The sequence below is a fragment of the Lactuca serriola genome, chromosome 3 (assembly GCF_051521515.1).
Source record: "Lactuca serriola cultivar US96UC23 chromosome 3, Lser_US96UC23_V15, whole genome shotgun sequence".
Classification (NCBI taxonomy): Eukaryota; Viridiplantae; Streptophyta; class Magnoliopsida; order Asterales; family Asteraceae; genus Lactuca; species Lactuca serriola.
In genome coordinates, this window is record NC_136410.1 from 153,683,015 (window position 1) to 153,697,539 (window position 14,525).

Below are 14,525 nucleotides of genomic sequence, written 5' to 3' on the forward strand. Positions count from 1 at the left end.
CTCGTCTCTGAACATAGTGGTAAACCTCTCCCATGTCGCAGCTGAAACCTCTGCTAGAGTGAAGTTCGCCGTTACGAACTTCCACCAATCCTTTGCTCCCAGGCGGAGCTGGTTCAAGGCGAACTGCACCCTCAGATGCTCCGGACATGAACAAGTGTAGAAGCATCCCTCGATATCAGCAATCCATCTCATCGCAGCGATCGGATCCTGCGTCCCGTCAAACTCAGGTGGCTTCATGTTGCTGAACTCCCGGAACAGCAACGAGTCACCTCCCTGTGGTCTGGCAGCGGCCACAACTGCGGTAGCTGCAGCGGCTGCAGCCTCAGTCAACGCGGCGTACCTTTCGTCAAATGTCTCCATCAAAGTGGTCTTAATAGACCCAAACATCTCCGGAATCTCAGCCCGGATCGCTGCAGCCACCTCCTCATGAATCATCTGACGAATCTCCTCGTCACTCACACTGCTCGTACTGGGTCTGTGGCGTGGTCCAACCATGATGCCTCTGAAATACAACATAGAAATATCAGAGACTCTATCGAGCATAATCGCACTCGATAACGCAACCCTACTTAGTCTCTGATACCCAGGGATTCTTACTTGGGTTGCCCACTGACCCGGTGTCTTCGGTAGTACGGGCCCAATACTACCGACTACACCGCATCAGCATTCACCCCAAGTCCTCCTCCCCAAACCCCAGATCCTGAGAACTCTATTCTTGCCATGCACTAGCTACCCACTTGCTCTCAAAGCACCTCATAGCAACAGATTTCCCTAGACTAAGGCATCACAAATCAAGCCACTCTAGTCCTAATATGAATACCTAGTCTTCTAGCATGCGTATCATATCATATCATATTTCATAACACATATTGTAAGGGTATTTTGGGGATTTTTACCGTTCGGGCGCTGGCTGATCGTACACACTGCTTCATCCTTGGTTATCACAAAATCCTTTATAAAAATTTTATGCTTTTGTTTTTGAAAGATTTCCTCGAATCCTCGGTTTGAGTTCAGTTACGCCCGAAGGTGCACCCGAATCCCTCAAACCAAGGCTCTGATACCAACTTGTAACAACGGAAATTTTTAAAACAATTTTTCATTTCTTAAAAATATATTTCCATCCAAAATAAGTCATAAAGATCCAATGTATCATGTCATAATACAAATCATATAAATCCCAAGATCATAAATCCTCCATCAGTGTGTACAGATCACGTCGGCGCCTTCCCACGGTCCTTGCTGGTACCTGAAACACATATCACAACAACTGTAAGCATAATTCCTTAGTGAGTTCCCCAAAATACAACCTACGCACATACGCCTTTCCAGGCCCTGACCTTCCGGTCCATGTGTCTCAGGGGACTTCCGTCCTGACTAGGTAAACCTTCCTGTCCTACCCACGCCAACCTTACGGTCCACATTACAACGCCTTCCGGCCCATAACATATTCGCCTTCTGTAACGCCCGTGTTTATGGGCTTGCCATTTTAAGCAATGTAATAGTCTAGGTTAACCTTTGTAACCCCAATTTGAGATAATAAAATGTATTATTTGTGAGCTATGTGTTTATTTGCTTAATTATGTGATATAATTAAATTAAGAATAAAATAAGCGTCAAAATTAAAGTGTGAGATAAGCCCGATAACTTTGCATAAAGTTGTAGTGGTTGAAACAAGGATTCCGGAGATATAAGGAATGCAAAATCCGAGTGACAACGAAGAAGTTATGACCTGTCGAAGTTTTGCGACAGAACCGGCACGACGTCGAGTGACGTAAAATATGAATTTAAGATAGAGCGATATTTAGCCTTAGCGATCTAAACGAAAGTCATAGATTTCGTTAAACCGAGAGCGTGCATAAAAGGAACGCCCAAATCTGACTTCGTATGAGGAAGTTATGATTTTCTGAAGTTTCGACTTAGCAGTATGCAGCCCAAATACTCGATTTGAGATCGAGCGGGTTTTAGCCGAAACAATCTAAATGAGAATCGAAGATCTCGTTTCTAGTAGCGAAACGATGAAAAGATAAGCGAGAACGGACATCGGACGAAGAAGTTATGATTTTATAACAAAGTTTTCCTGTCCGGGCCTCCTAAAAATAATTAATAAAAATAAAAGTCAAAATGAGCCGACGGAGTCTAAACGAAAGTTGTAGATCGTAGTCTCACCTTCGCGTGGATATAAAGAACGTCGAAAACGGAGATCGTATGAAGGAGTTATGAATTTTTGAAGTTTAATAAATATTTAATATTTATTTTTAATTAATCTTCGATATTATCCGAAGAAGGGTTAGGTGGTCTATCCGAAGTACGCACCGCGTACTGCTGTACGCCCCGTGTACAGCGAAGGGCACTCGAGTACTCCAAAGTCGTGTGCAATGACGTAAGAGGACCGATGACGTAAGCGCTGACGACCACCGAGGCGTATGCCCCGCATAGCCTCGTACGCCCCGCGTACGTGCGAGGGTCAGCAACTATAAAAAGGGATCCGAAGGCAGCTCTTTTCTCTTTACAAATTTCTTCCTTCTCTCTAGTCCTTTGCCTCGTTTTGCGTTCCGTTTGTACCCCGAAGCCCCGGTATTATTCCCGAGCCCCGAAGCGAGATCCGAAGCCCCGAGAATCCCAAAGAGCGTTATTCCCGAGCCGAAGCTCTGCCCGCGAGGAGTTCGATTTTGGTGAAGATCTTCCAGATCTATCGAAGCATACTACTTCTATAAGCCGTAGTGCTGTCGGATCATCTTCTGATCAAGTGAGTGTATAGTCCCTTTTCAATACGCAATATTATGAAGTATTTAATATAAAATACGTGCTACGTGTATATATTTTGTGGTTATATGTGTGAATGTATATTCTCTATGAAATACGTGTTATGTGTGTATGCCTCATCTGTTATGTGGAATATGTATTGATTTAAGCAAGCTATACAGGTTTTTAAACATTGTATAAAAATGTATATTTTTATCTACTAATATGTTGGGTAGAACATGGGTAGATAATTGGTGTGAAATAAACAGATGAGAGGCCTCAGTGTTATTGGTGTTATTCTAGTCATTCAGCAGAGTATGGATGACGACCACGGACTATTCTAGACTGTCCTGTGGAACACTAGCAGGCTCATTACCTGTAGGTGTTGTGAACGACGTGTTCACCGGTGTACTCTATCCCCCACATGGTTGCCTTTAGGACACTTATTGTTGAGGAAGCCCCTCTGCAGTAATGTCCGTCCCGATGAAAATCCTGAAATAAGTTCCTTATAATAGACGTTATTTTTAGGAGCGTAAGGTGAGGATAACGGGAATGGGTAATTGGGTTTATTGTTGATTGTTGTAATTAAATATAATTATTGTGGGTTTGAAAACCCTATATGCTCACCAGGCTCCCAAGCCTGACCCACTCAGTTGATTTGTATTACAGGAAGTGGCGCAAGAGCTTAAGATGGGCGAATCATCAAGTTGTTTTGTTTACAAGTCTGTATATGTATATATTTGTTGAACGACTTGTAATGTTATCGTTTATGCTTTATGATCTATATCGGAACATGACATCCTGACTTTTGATTATGAAATGAAATCATATTTCTATATGAAATGTTTTGATAAATATCTATTTTATCATGTTTTGTTTTTGGGAACAAATTCCGCATCTCTTTTAAAATTAAACGGATTTACTCTGAAAATGTTTAAAAAGCATAAATGAAATCGGTCTTTTTTGGCCGAGATTTTGGGGATGTCACAGTTGGTATCAGAGCATTAGTTTATGCGAACTAGGAATTTGTAGGATTTCTAGACTTAAACTTAGTATGCTAAGTGGAGATTGTGAGATGTGTGTCTGATAAATTTTAGACACGAGCACTAGTTTATTTTAGGAAAGTTGCCTAAAATGTTTTTATGTGCTAAATGTTATATGTTGCCATATATGATATTGTTTGTTCGGATCTATGGTTTGTTGCCAACCGGATCTGAAGGTTTATGTGTTTAGGATTCTAAGCGTATTGTATACGATATTAGAACTAGCATGTAATCGTTTGGAGTAATAAGATGAAATTATTCGGTGTGTAGATAAAAAATGGTGAGAACAAGAAGCGGAGTTGGAAATGCTGATGAAAACAGGAATCAACTGCCTGTAATTCAACAAGTACCTGTCGTAGCTGATGCACCTGAGCCGATAACAATGGCTGGTGTACAAATGATGATTCAAACGATGTTGGATCGTCAGATGGAAGAAACAAGACGCCTGCTTAGGTAGAATCGTGAAGAACCGTCAATTCAAGCGGAAGAGCCTGAGGAGAATGGATCGCAATCTGAAGGAAAAAGCTTTAGTGGGATCATTGGTCAAGACGAACAACCAGTGGTTAGACGCAATAACCAGTATGGAGGAAATGATGGTCGTGGGTGCAAGTATAAGGATTTCATGACATCCAAACCACCATGTCTATTCGGAAGCCCGAAGCCGGTGCAAGTTATGGACTGGGTCTCCAAAATGGAGACTATGTTTGAAAGTTGCGAATGCAGCAACAGGCAGAAGACCGCTCTTGCAATCCCTCTGCTAAAATCTGGCGTGTTGAGTTGGTGGAAGCTGTTAGCTGACTCTATTCCCAAGGGAGAAGCAAGCAAAATATCTTGGGAAGACTTTGTGGAACAACTAAAACTGCAATACTGCTCCGAGCAAGACCTTCTGGAAATCAGTAATGAGTTTCAGAATTTGAAGAAAGGGAAATTGAGCGTTACTGAATACGCTGCAAGTTTCACAGAAAAGATGAAGTTTATCCCATATTTGGTGCCTACAGAACTCTCTAAGGTCAACAAGTTTGCCCTTGGACTACCAACGGACTATGGTCCAATAGTTAAGCAAGCAACCACATTGAAAGCCGCCATCTGGGCTGCTAGAAATGTTGAGACCCAGATCAGGGAAAAAGGTCTGGAAAGGTCAGAGGTTGGTGAAAAGAGGAAAATCGATGGATTTTCAGGGTCCAGCAAGAAAAGTAAATTCTCGAAGTCTAGTTCGAAGGGACGTGGAGGAAAGGTAGAGGCGAAATGGTGCGACAAGTGCAAGAAGAAGCATCATGGGAAGTGTTGCGGGGAAACCACATGCTTCAAATGTGGAAAGCTAGGACATTATGCCAATGACTGCACCTTTACCAAGAATGTTTGTTATGGTTGTGGTGAGGAGGGGCACATCTCAAGGGATTGTCCTAAAAGGAAGGAAGCAGCAAGACCCAACATTCCGCCAAAGCCAAAGGCGAGAGCATTCCAGATGACACTGGAAGCTGCTAAAGATGAAGCTGATGTCGCTTCAGGTACCTTTCTCGTTAACAAATTGCCTGCCCAAATTTTATTTGATTCTGGAGCCAACTACTCCTTTATATCGCATGAATTTGGTAGAAAACTAGCTTTGCCTGTTCTTAGACTAGATAATGCTTTATTAGTCGAAGTTGCTAGTGGCAAGTTTGTACCTGTTAGCCATCGTATGAAAAACATCTTAATTGATCCGAATGGGAATAAGTTCCACGAGGAATTATTGCCTATCGAACTTAACGGTTTTGACATCGTTTTGGGAATGGATTGGCTTAGCGCCAATGATGCCGAAACTTTATGCAAGAAGAAAATAGTGAAAGTGAACCCGCCTAGAAAGGAATCGTTTATGGTGTACGGAGATAAACGCAGAGTAAGTTCTGGAATCATTTCTCTAATGAAAGCCAGAAAATGTTTAACCAAGGGGTGTACATCATACTTAGCATTCGTGATCGATGCTAAGAAGGAAAAGAAGGTAATGCAAAATATTCCTGTTGTGTGTGATTATCCGGAGGTATTTCCCGAAGATCTTCCTGGATTACCACCCGATCGACAAGTAGAATTTCGTATCGACTTGTTGCCTGGAACAACGCCAATTGCAAAAGCACCTTATCGATTAGCACCGACGGAGATGAAGGAGCTAATGATGCAACTTCAGGAGTTATTGGACAAAGGTTTCATAAGACCTAGTTCATCACCCTGGGGAGCTCCGGTGTTATTCGTAAAGAAGAAAGATGGAAGCATGAGGATGTGCATTGATTACCGAGAGCTGAATAAGGCAACAATAAAGAATAGATATCCGTTGCCGAGGATTGATGACCTATTCGATCAACTACAAGGTTCAAGTTATTTTTCCAAGATCGACCTACGGTCAGGATATCATCAGCTAAAGGTAAGAGAGCAGGATATAGAGAAGACTGCATTCAGAACGCGATATGGACACTATGAGTTCTTGGTTATGTCATTTGGACTGACCAATGCTCTAGCAGCATTCATGGATTTAATGAACAGAGTTTGTAATCCGTTCCTGGATAAATCTGTGATAGTGTTCATAGATGACATTCTGATTTATTCGAAAAGCCAAGAAGAGCATGGCAGACACTTGCGAGAAGTGTTGGAAGTCTTGAAGAAGGAGAAGTTGTATGTGAAGTTCTCTAAGTGTGATTTTTGGATTCGAGAAGTCCAATTCTTGGGTCACGTGGTCAACCAAGAAGGGATAATGGTTGATCCAGCGAAGATCGAAGCTGTGATGAAGTGGGAACAACCGAAAAGTCCCACGGAGATCCGAAGCTTTTTAGGATTAGCCGGATATTAATGAAGATTTATCCAAGGCTTTTCTTCGATCGCTAGTCCATTAACAGCTTTGACCCACAAAGGAGCTACTTATGCTTGGAATGATAAGCATAAAGAAGCATTCGAGAAGCTAAAGAAGAAACTATGCGAGGCACCGATACTTTCTCTACCCGATGGAGTTGAAGACTTCGTTGTTTATAGCGATGCGTATGGGGTTGGATTGGGTTGTGTTTTGACCCAAAGGGATAAGGTGATCGCGTATGCATCTCGACAGCTGAAAGAGCATGAAAAGAACTACCCGACTCATGATTTGGAGTTGGCAGCGGTAGTTTTCGCACTGAAAATATGGAGGGATTATCTCAATGGCACGAAGTGCAAACTTTTCACTGATCATAAGAGTCTCCAATATCTATTTGGTCAGAAAGAATTAAATATGAGGCAACGACGCTGGCTGGAATTACTTAAAGACTACGACTGTGAGATACTTTACCACCCCGATAAAGCCAATGTTGTTGCTGATGCTCTCAGTCGGAAGGTCAATCTTGGAAAGAAAAGGCCAAGAGCGTTGAGAATTGAAGTTGTCTCGACTATTTTGGAAAGTATAAAGAAAGCTCAAAGCGAAGCTTCTGAGAAAAATGACCGAAAGGAGGAACGTTTGGGCAAAACGTTGGTGTTCGGTGTAAACAGTCACGGACTGAAGGTGTTCCAAGATCGGATTTGGATACCTAAGACAGGAGGAGTTCTGATGGAAGAAGCTCACAAAACCATGTACTCGATTCATCCCGGTAGCACAAAAATGTATAGGGACCTGAAACCCTATTATTGGTGGCCGACGATGAAGCTCGACATCGCGAAGTATGTGGCCGAGTGTGTGACTTGTGCAAGAGTCAAGGCACAACATCAGAAACCATACGGGAGTTTAGAACCTTTACCTGTGCCTATGGGTAAGTGGGAAGACATTACTATGGATTTTGTCACTAAACTACCCAGAACAAAAAGTGGTCACGACATGATTTGGGTGGTCGTTGATCGATTCACTAAGAGTACGCATTTCATAGCAGCCAACGAGAAATGGTCTATGGAAAAGCTTGCGAATTCTTACGTGAAGGAAATTGTGAGGCTTCACGGTGTTCCGCTAACGATTGTGTCGGATCGTGATAGTCGTTTCACCTCACGATTTTGGAAAAGTCTACAAGAGGAATTGGGTACCAAGTTGTGTTTAAGTACAGCTTACCATCCGCAGAATGATGGTCAGAGCGAACGGACGATACAAACACTTGAAGATATGCTGAGAGCGTGTACCTTGGAATTCCTAGGTAATTGGGATGAACATTTACCTTTGGTAGAATTTTCCTATAATAATAGTTTTCACTCGAGCATAAAGATGGCACCTTATCAAGCATTGTATGGACAGAAGTGTCGTACGCCGTCTTGTTGGCTTGAGGCTGGGGAAAAGCAGTTTATGGGACCGGAGATAGTCCATCATACGGCTGAAAAGTTGAAAATAATTAGGGAAAGAATGCTAGCAGCTCAGGATCGTCAAAAGAGCTATGCTGACAAAAAACGAAGACCGATGACTTTTGAAGTTGGAGATTCGGTTTTGCTTAAAGTCTCGCCGTGGAAGGGACTTATAAGATTTGGTAAAAGGGGAAAGTTAAGTCCAAGGTTTATTGGACCGTTTAAAGTTCTTCAGAGAATTGGGAACCAATCTTACAAGCTCAAACTACCAGAAGAACTGAATGGAATTCATAACACTTTTCATGTGTGTTACTTGAGGAAATTCATGGGAGAAGTTCCCGACATAATTCCACTTTCGGAATTGAGGATCGATGAGAACAAAAGGTTGATTGAGGAACCGGAGGCAATCGTTGACCGAAAGACTAAGAAATTGCGACGTAAGATGGTTGAGTTAGTGCTTGTCCGATGGAAACACACGAATGGGTCGAATCTCACCTAGGAGACGGAGAGTGACATGCTGAGTCGCTATCCGCATTTGTTTGCTGGTGTGTGATTCCGGGGACGGGATCATTCTAAGGTGGAGAGAATTGTAACGCCCGTGTTTCTGGGCTTGCCATTTTAAGCAATGTAATAGTCTAGGTTAACCTTCGTAACCCCAATTTGAAATAATAAAATGTATTATTTGTGAGTTATGTGTTTATTTGCTTAATTATGTGATATAATTAAATTAAGAATAAAATAAGCGTCAAAATTAAAGTGTGAGATAAGCCCAATAACTTTGCATAAAGTTGTAGTGGTTGAAACAAGGATTCCGGAGATATAAGGAATGCCAAAATCCGAGTTATAACGAAGAAGTTATGACCTGTCGAAGTTTTGCGACAGAACCGGCACGACGCCGAGTGACGTAAAATATGAATTTAATATAGAGCGATATTTAGCCTTAGTGATCTAAACGAAAGTCATAGATTTCGTTAAACCGAGAGCGTGCATAAAAGGAACGCCCAAATCTGACTTCGTATGAGGAAGTTATGATTTTCTGAAGTTTCGACTTAGCAGTATGCAGCCCAAATACTCGATTTGAGATCGAGCGGGTTTTAGCCGAAACAATCTAAATGAGAATCGAAGATCTCGTTGCTAGTAGCGAAACGATGAAAAGATAGGCGAGAACGGACATCGGACGAAGAAGTTATGATTTTATAACGAAGTTTTCCTGTCCGGGCCTCCTAAAAATAATTAATAAAAATAAAAGTCAAAATGAGCCGACGGAATCTAAACGAAAGTTGTAGAGCGTAGTCTCACCTTCGCGTGGATATAAAGAACGTCGAAAACGGAGTTCGTATGAAGGAGTTATGAATTTTTGAAGTTTAATAAATATTTAATATTTATTTTTAATTAACCTCTGATATTATCCGAAGAAGGGTTAGGCGGTCTATCCGAAGTACGCACCGCGTACTGCTGTACGCCCCGCGTACAGCGAAGGGCACTCGAGTACTCCAAAGTCGTTTGCAATGACGTAAGAGGACCGATGACGTAAGCACTGACGACCACCGAGGCGTATGCCCCGCGTAGCCTCGTACGCCCCGCGTACGTGCGAGGGTCAGCAACTATAAAAGAGGATCCGAAGGCAGCTCTTTTCTCTTTACAAATTTCTTCCTTCTCTCTAGTCCTTTGCCTCGTTTTGCGTGCCGTTTGTACCCCGAAGCCCCAGTATTATTCCCGAGCCCCGAAGCGAGATCCGAAGCCCCGAGAATCCCGAAGAGCGTTATTCCCGAGCCGAAGCTCTGCCCGCGAGAAGTTCGATTTTGGTGAAGATCTTCCAGATCTATCGAAGCATACTACTTCTATAAGTCGTAGTGCTGTCGGATCATCTTCTGATCAAGTGAGTGTATAGTCCCTTTTCAATACGCAATATTATGAAGTATTTAATATAAAATACGTGCTACGTGTATATATTTTGTGGTTATATGTGTGAATGTATATTCTCTATGAAATACGTGTTATGTGTGTATGCCTCATCTGTTATGTGGAATATGTATTGATTTAAGCATGCTATACAGGTTTTTAAACACTGTATAAAAATGTATATTTTTATCTACTAATATGTTGGGTAGAACATGGGTAGATAATTGGTGTGTAATAAACAGATGAGAGGCCTCGGTGTTATTGGTGTTATTCTAGTCATTCAGCAGAGTATGGATGACGACCACTTCCCGCATCGACTGCGGCTCTGATAGTTCCTCGTCCTCAAATCTGGACCCTTGGGCCTCTTACCCGAACCTGTGGCTACCTGAGTCTCATCAATTTTCCTTTTCCCTTCTGACTCCCTGCCCGACTCTCGCTCCTGCGTTACCCCAACGGCAACGCCTGCTAACTGAACAACAGATGTCTGATCCTGAAGCCTCGCTATCAATCTATCAGTGATCCTCACGACCATGTCGGGCAGATCCTCGCGAATGGCTCGCGAAACTTCCTCAACTATCCAATCATGCAATGGTCTCTCTTGGAGACAGAATTCCCCACTCACCCCTGCCCCCCGATGGCAGGAACTAGAAATGGGATCTCCCTCCCTGATGGATCCCTGAACTCCATAAGATTCGGGACCTAGACGAGCCCCAATCTGTTCTGAAACTAACCCGGCCTTAAAGGCCTCAAGATGACTGTCCATGAGCTCCACAATGGCCTCTCTAACCGAACCGAAAATCACTGGAGTCTGATCAATGATGTTGCGCGTAATCTCTGCGGAAATGAAATCCCTCATCTGATCATCAAGCTGCCTGGCTCTGAAGCCCGAGCCAGACCCCTCCTCGACACCTGAACTGCTAACTGGTATCTCGCGCAACGTCACCATGCTGAAAATATAACAAAATCCTGATCAATTTACATACTACTGCTGAGGAATTTCTCGCATACTCTACTAGTTCCTTGATTTTGCCTCGGCCCCTCTTGAATCGAATACGGATCCTCTGCTTTCAGTAGTATGGGCCCCTACTACCTTCCACATCTATCCGTACTTTCCTCAAGAGTTACCTCAACTCCACCAAGTCCCCTTTACTCTTCAACTGATCTCTGCTACTCTCATCCTAGGCTTGCCCTAGGGAATCTCTGACTCTACTTAAACCAGTCCTCAGCCGCTGAAGGCCTCCTTGTTATGCCAATTAGCCACCACCTGAATACCATCACATGTAATGAGGCTCGGATAATCCTTCAAGTAAAAGTCTCGTCCCTACAACGGTTGGACTCAAACGAGAGCTGCGCAGTAGGGCCAAATCCAGCACTCTGAGATTATTCAACCCTGCTCACATGTGATGTGACATATTCACCTAATGGCTAAATCCCACCACTCGGAGTCCCACAAAGCACAAAGCAAGCAGCATTCGGATAAAGGAGACATACTCAGGCAAAACTATTCTCATAACGAGAAACTACACTAGCATACAATGCTAAGCTCGTGCTACCAGGCATAACCTAAACAGGCTATCATACTGCTGTCTACTCAATACTAGCATGCAATTCTCATAAAGCTGAACACATAAAGCAGGCACATAAGGCATCATCCTAGATCCTTAGTCCTATTCTAGCATGCTGTTCTACTGAAGCTGGAACTGAAACTGAAACTGAAACCGATACTGATAATCATAATATAACTTGTATGGGTAAATTGGGAGTACTTACTTGAGCTCGGCTGATTGCATGCACCACACCCTTTTCTCTTTTCAAAACTCTTTTTGCTTTTTCTAAAAAATGTTTTCTTTTCTCAAAATTCTTTTGTAACTACGATTTTTCTTTTGAAAACTATATACCACTTCCTTAGTTTGAGTTCAAACACACTCAGGAGTGCGCCCGAATCCCTCAAACCAAGGCTCTGATACCAACTTGTAACGACCCAAAAATCATGACTAAAAATTTCTTTTAAACATTACTAAAAATAGATTTATAACAACGTATCATAAGTCAAACATAACTTTTGAGTATTAAATTCAAAACATAATATCATTATCAGAGTCAAACATTCCCAGGCTAACTGACTATGGTGTGTGCTCTGCAATCTTCCCGAGCTCCTCTTTTGAAAACCGAGTACCTGAAACCAAAACTGAAAACCGTAAGCACGAAGCTTAGTAAGCTCCCCCAATCTACCACATACCACACAAAAACATATAAAGCACATATTGGGCCTTGCCCACTGCATCAGACCGAAGTCCGGACTAACTGGGGCCTTGCCCCCTGCATCGGACCGAGGTCCGGAAACTGACTGGGACCTTGTCCCCTGCATCGGACCGAAGTCCGGACTAACTGGGACCTTGTCCCCTGCATCGGACCGAAGTCCGGGCTAACTGGGGCCTTGCCCCCTGCATCGGACCGAAGTCCGGACTAACTGGGACCTTGTCCCCTGCATCGGACCGAAGTCCGGGCTAACTGAACAGAACATAACATAAACATATCAACTAGCATGAACACACGTATACTGCATACTACTTCGGGCCGTAGCCCGGAACACATAACACATAAATCCTGTCTGAGCCACGAAGGCATCAAACATACTAACTACTATATCAGATCAACATCCGAAAACTACTGCTAGCTAAACGGGCCGGCATTGTGGCCTTAGACCCATTCCTACTGGAAGGAGACTCACCTCGTGAACTGGCTGCTGAGTGAATAGCTCTGAGGGCTAACTGCTGCCGCTCCGGTATCTCCCCGGCTACAAGTCCATAAACACACTCAATCAAATGCTAAACACTGCACTGGGTAAAATGACTCTTTTACCCTTGGTCAAAGTCAACTCTCTTTGGGCTGACTCGCCGAGTTGGGCCACCCAACTCGCCGAGTCCTACTCTCACTTCTCAGACAGTCAACTAAATCAACTCTGGTCAAAGTCAACCTTCCAGGTCAACCCTACTCGCCGAGTCTTCCTAAAGACTCGCCGAGTTCATAAGATCAGGGTCTTTCTTATTCGCGACCCGACTCGCCGAGTCAGTCCATGACTCGCCGAGTCCAACTAGTTCCAAGTCCTGACCTGTCCAACTCGCTGAGTCACCACCCGACTCACTGATTCTAGTCTCAACTCAAAGGGTTTAGGGTTTCGCGATCTGACTCGCCGAGTCCAAGAACAGACTCGCCGAGTCCTAGACAATCTTCAACCAACTCGTCGAGTTGTTCATCCAACTCGCCGAGTCCATGCCTAACTTCATCCGACTCGACGAGCTGTTCATCCTACTCGTCGAGTTCCTCCTCATCTTCAAGCTACTCGCCGAGTCCACTCGAAGGACTCGCCGAGTCTATCCAGTCCTCAATCCATGCAGTGGCTTTTCGAGCCAAACAGAGCTTCCAACTCATAGATCTATACTTCTAGGGCCTATTCCCCACGTAAAGTGGCAAACTTTACGTGTAGATTGAGAGATCTATGCTCAAAACACACTAAACTAGGGTTTATGGCAAACATGCCTCTTCAACATACCAAGGGCTGATACTTTAGGGGGTTCAAGACCAAAACCAACATGGATCTGAGGTAGCAACCTCAGATCTGAACCTCCAACTCGAATTGGTTACATATCATACCAATAATGACCAAACTCACACATAAGAATAGATCTAGATGCAAAGGGAGTCCAAGCAACAGCTTATTACCTCTAATTGGTCTGAAATGACTCCCCAATCCCAGATCTACAGTCCCTTCTTGCACCTCCAAGGTCTTTCTTCCTCCTCCAAGCTTTAGTGCACTCTTCAAGGCAAGATCTAGCTCAAAAACGGATATGGCGGCTAGGGTTTGGTGTTCTGAGGTAGAAAGGCAGTAAAGGAACCCTAGGAAAGAGAATGAGACGCTTAAATAGGCTCCAAGTCCCGGATTTAGGGTTTTCCTCGATCAGACCCAACTCGTCGAGTCTCCTTGGCCGACTTGTCGAGTCGGTCGCTTTCACCACAACCCGGATCCCGCTCGGACTCGCCGAGTCCCTCCATGGACTCGCCGAGTCTCCCCTAAACTTGAGGTTTTCTTTCTTTTCTTGGCTTTCCAAACTTTGGGGTGTTACATTTAAGCCTTGGCATGGCTGTAAAGGCTCCAACATCACATAACAACCCTTTATTCAAACTCAAGGACCTAGATCTCATGCATGGTGCAAACCCCACGTCCAAGATGCCATTTTTATGAGTCTACAACCCCAATAGATCAGAAATATGAAGTATCTAAGCTTATGGAGGCCATTTGCACAAAAGTCTCCACCTTTGGGACTTAAACCCTAGAAAATGACCTTTTAAGCATACAACATGAACCAAGTGACAAGATCCGAACTTTATACCTGGAAATGAAGCTTTAGCCCTTGCAAAGTTCAGATCTACACTTGAGCACCACTTCTAGCCTCTCCAACAAGCTCTTCTTCTCCTTTGCAACCTTGAAATGACACCACCAAGCTTAGAATACACACACAATGGCCTAAGAACGAGGGTACACTCTTTTTAGGGTTTCACTCTGAGGGATGGTGGCTGAGAAGA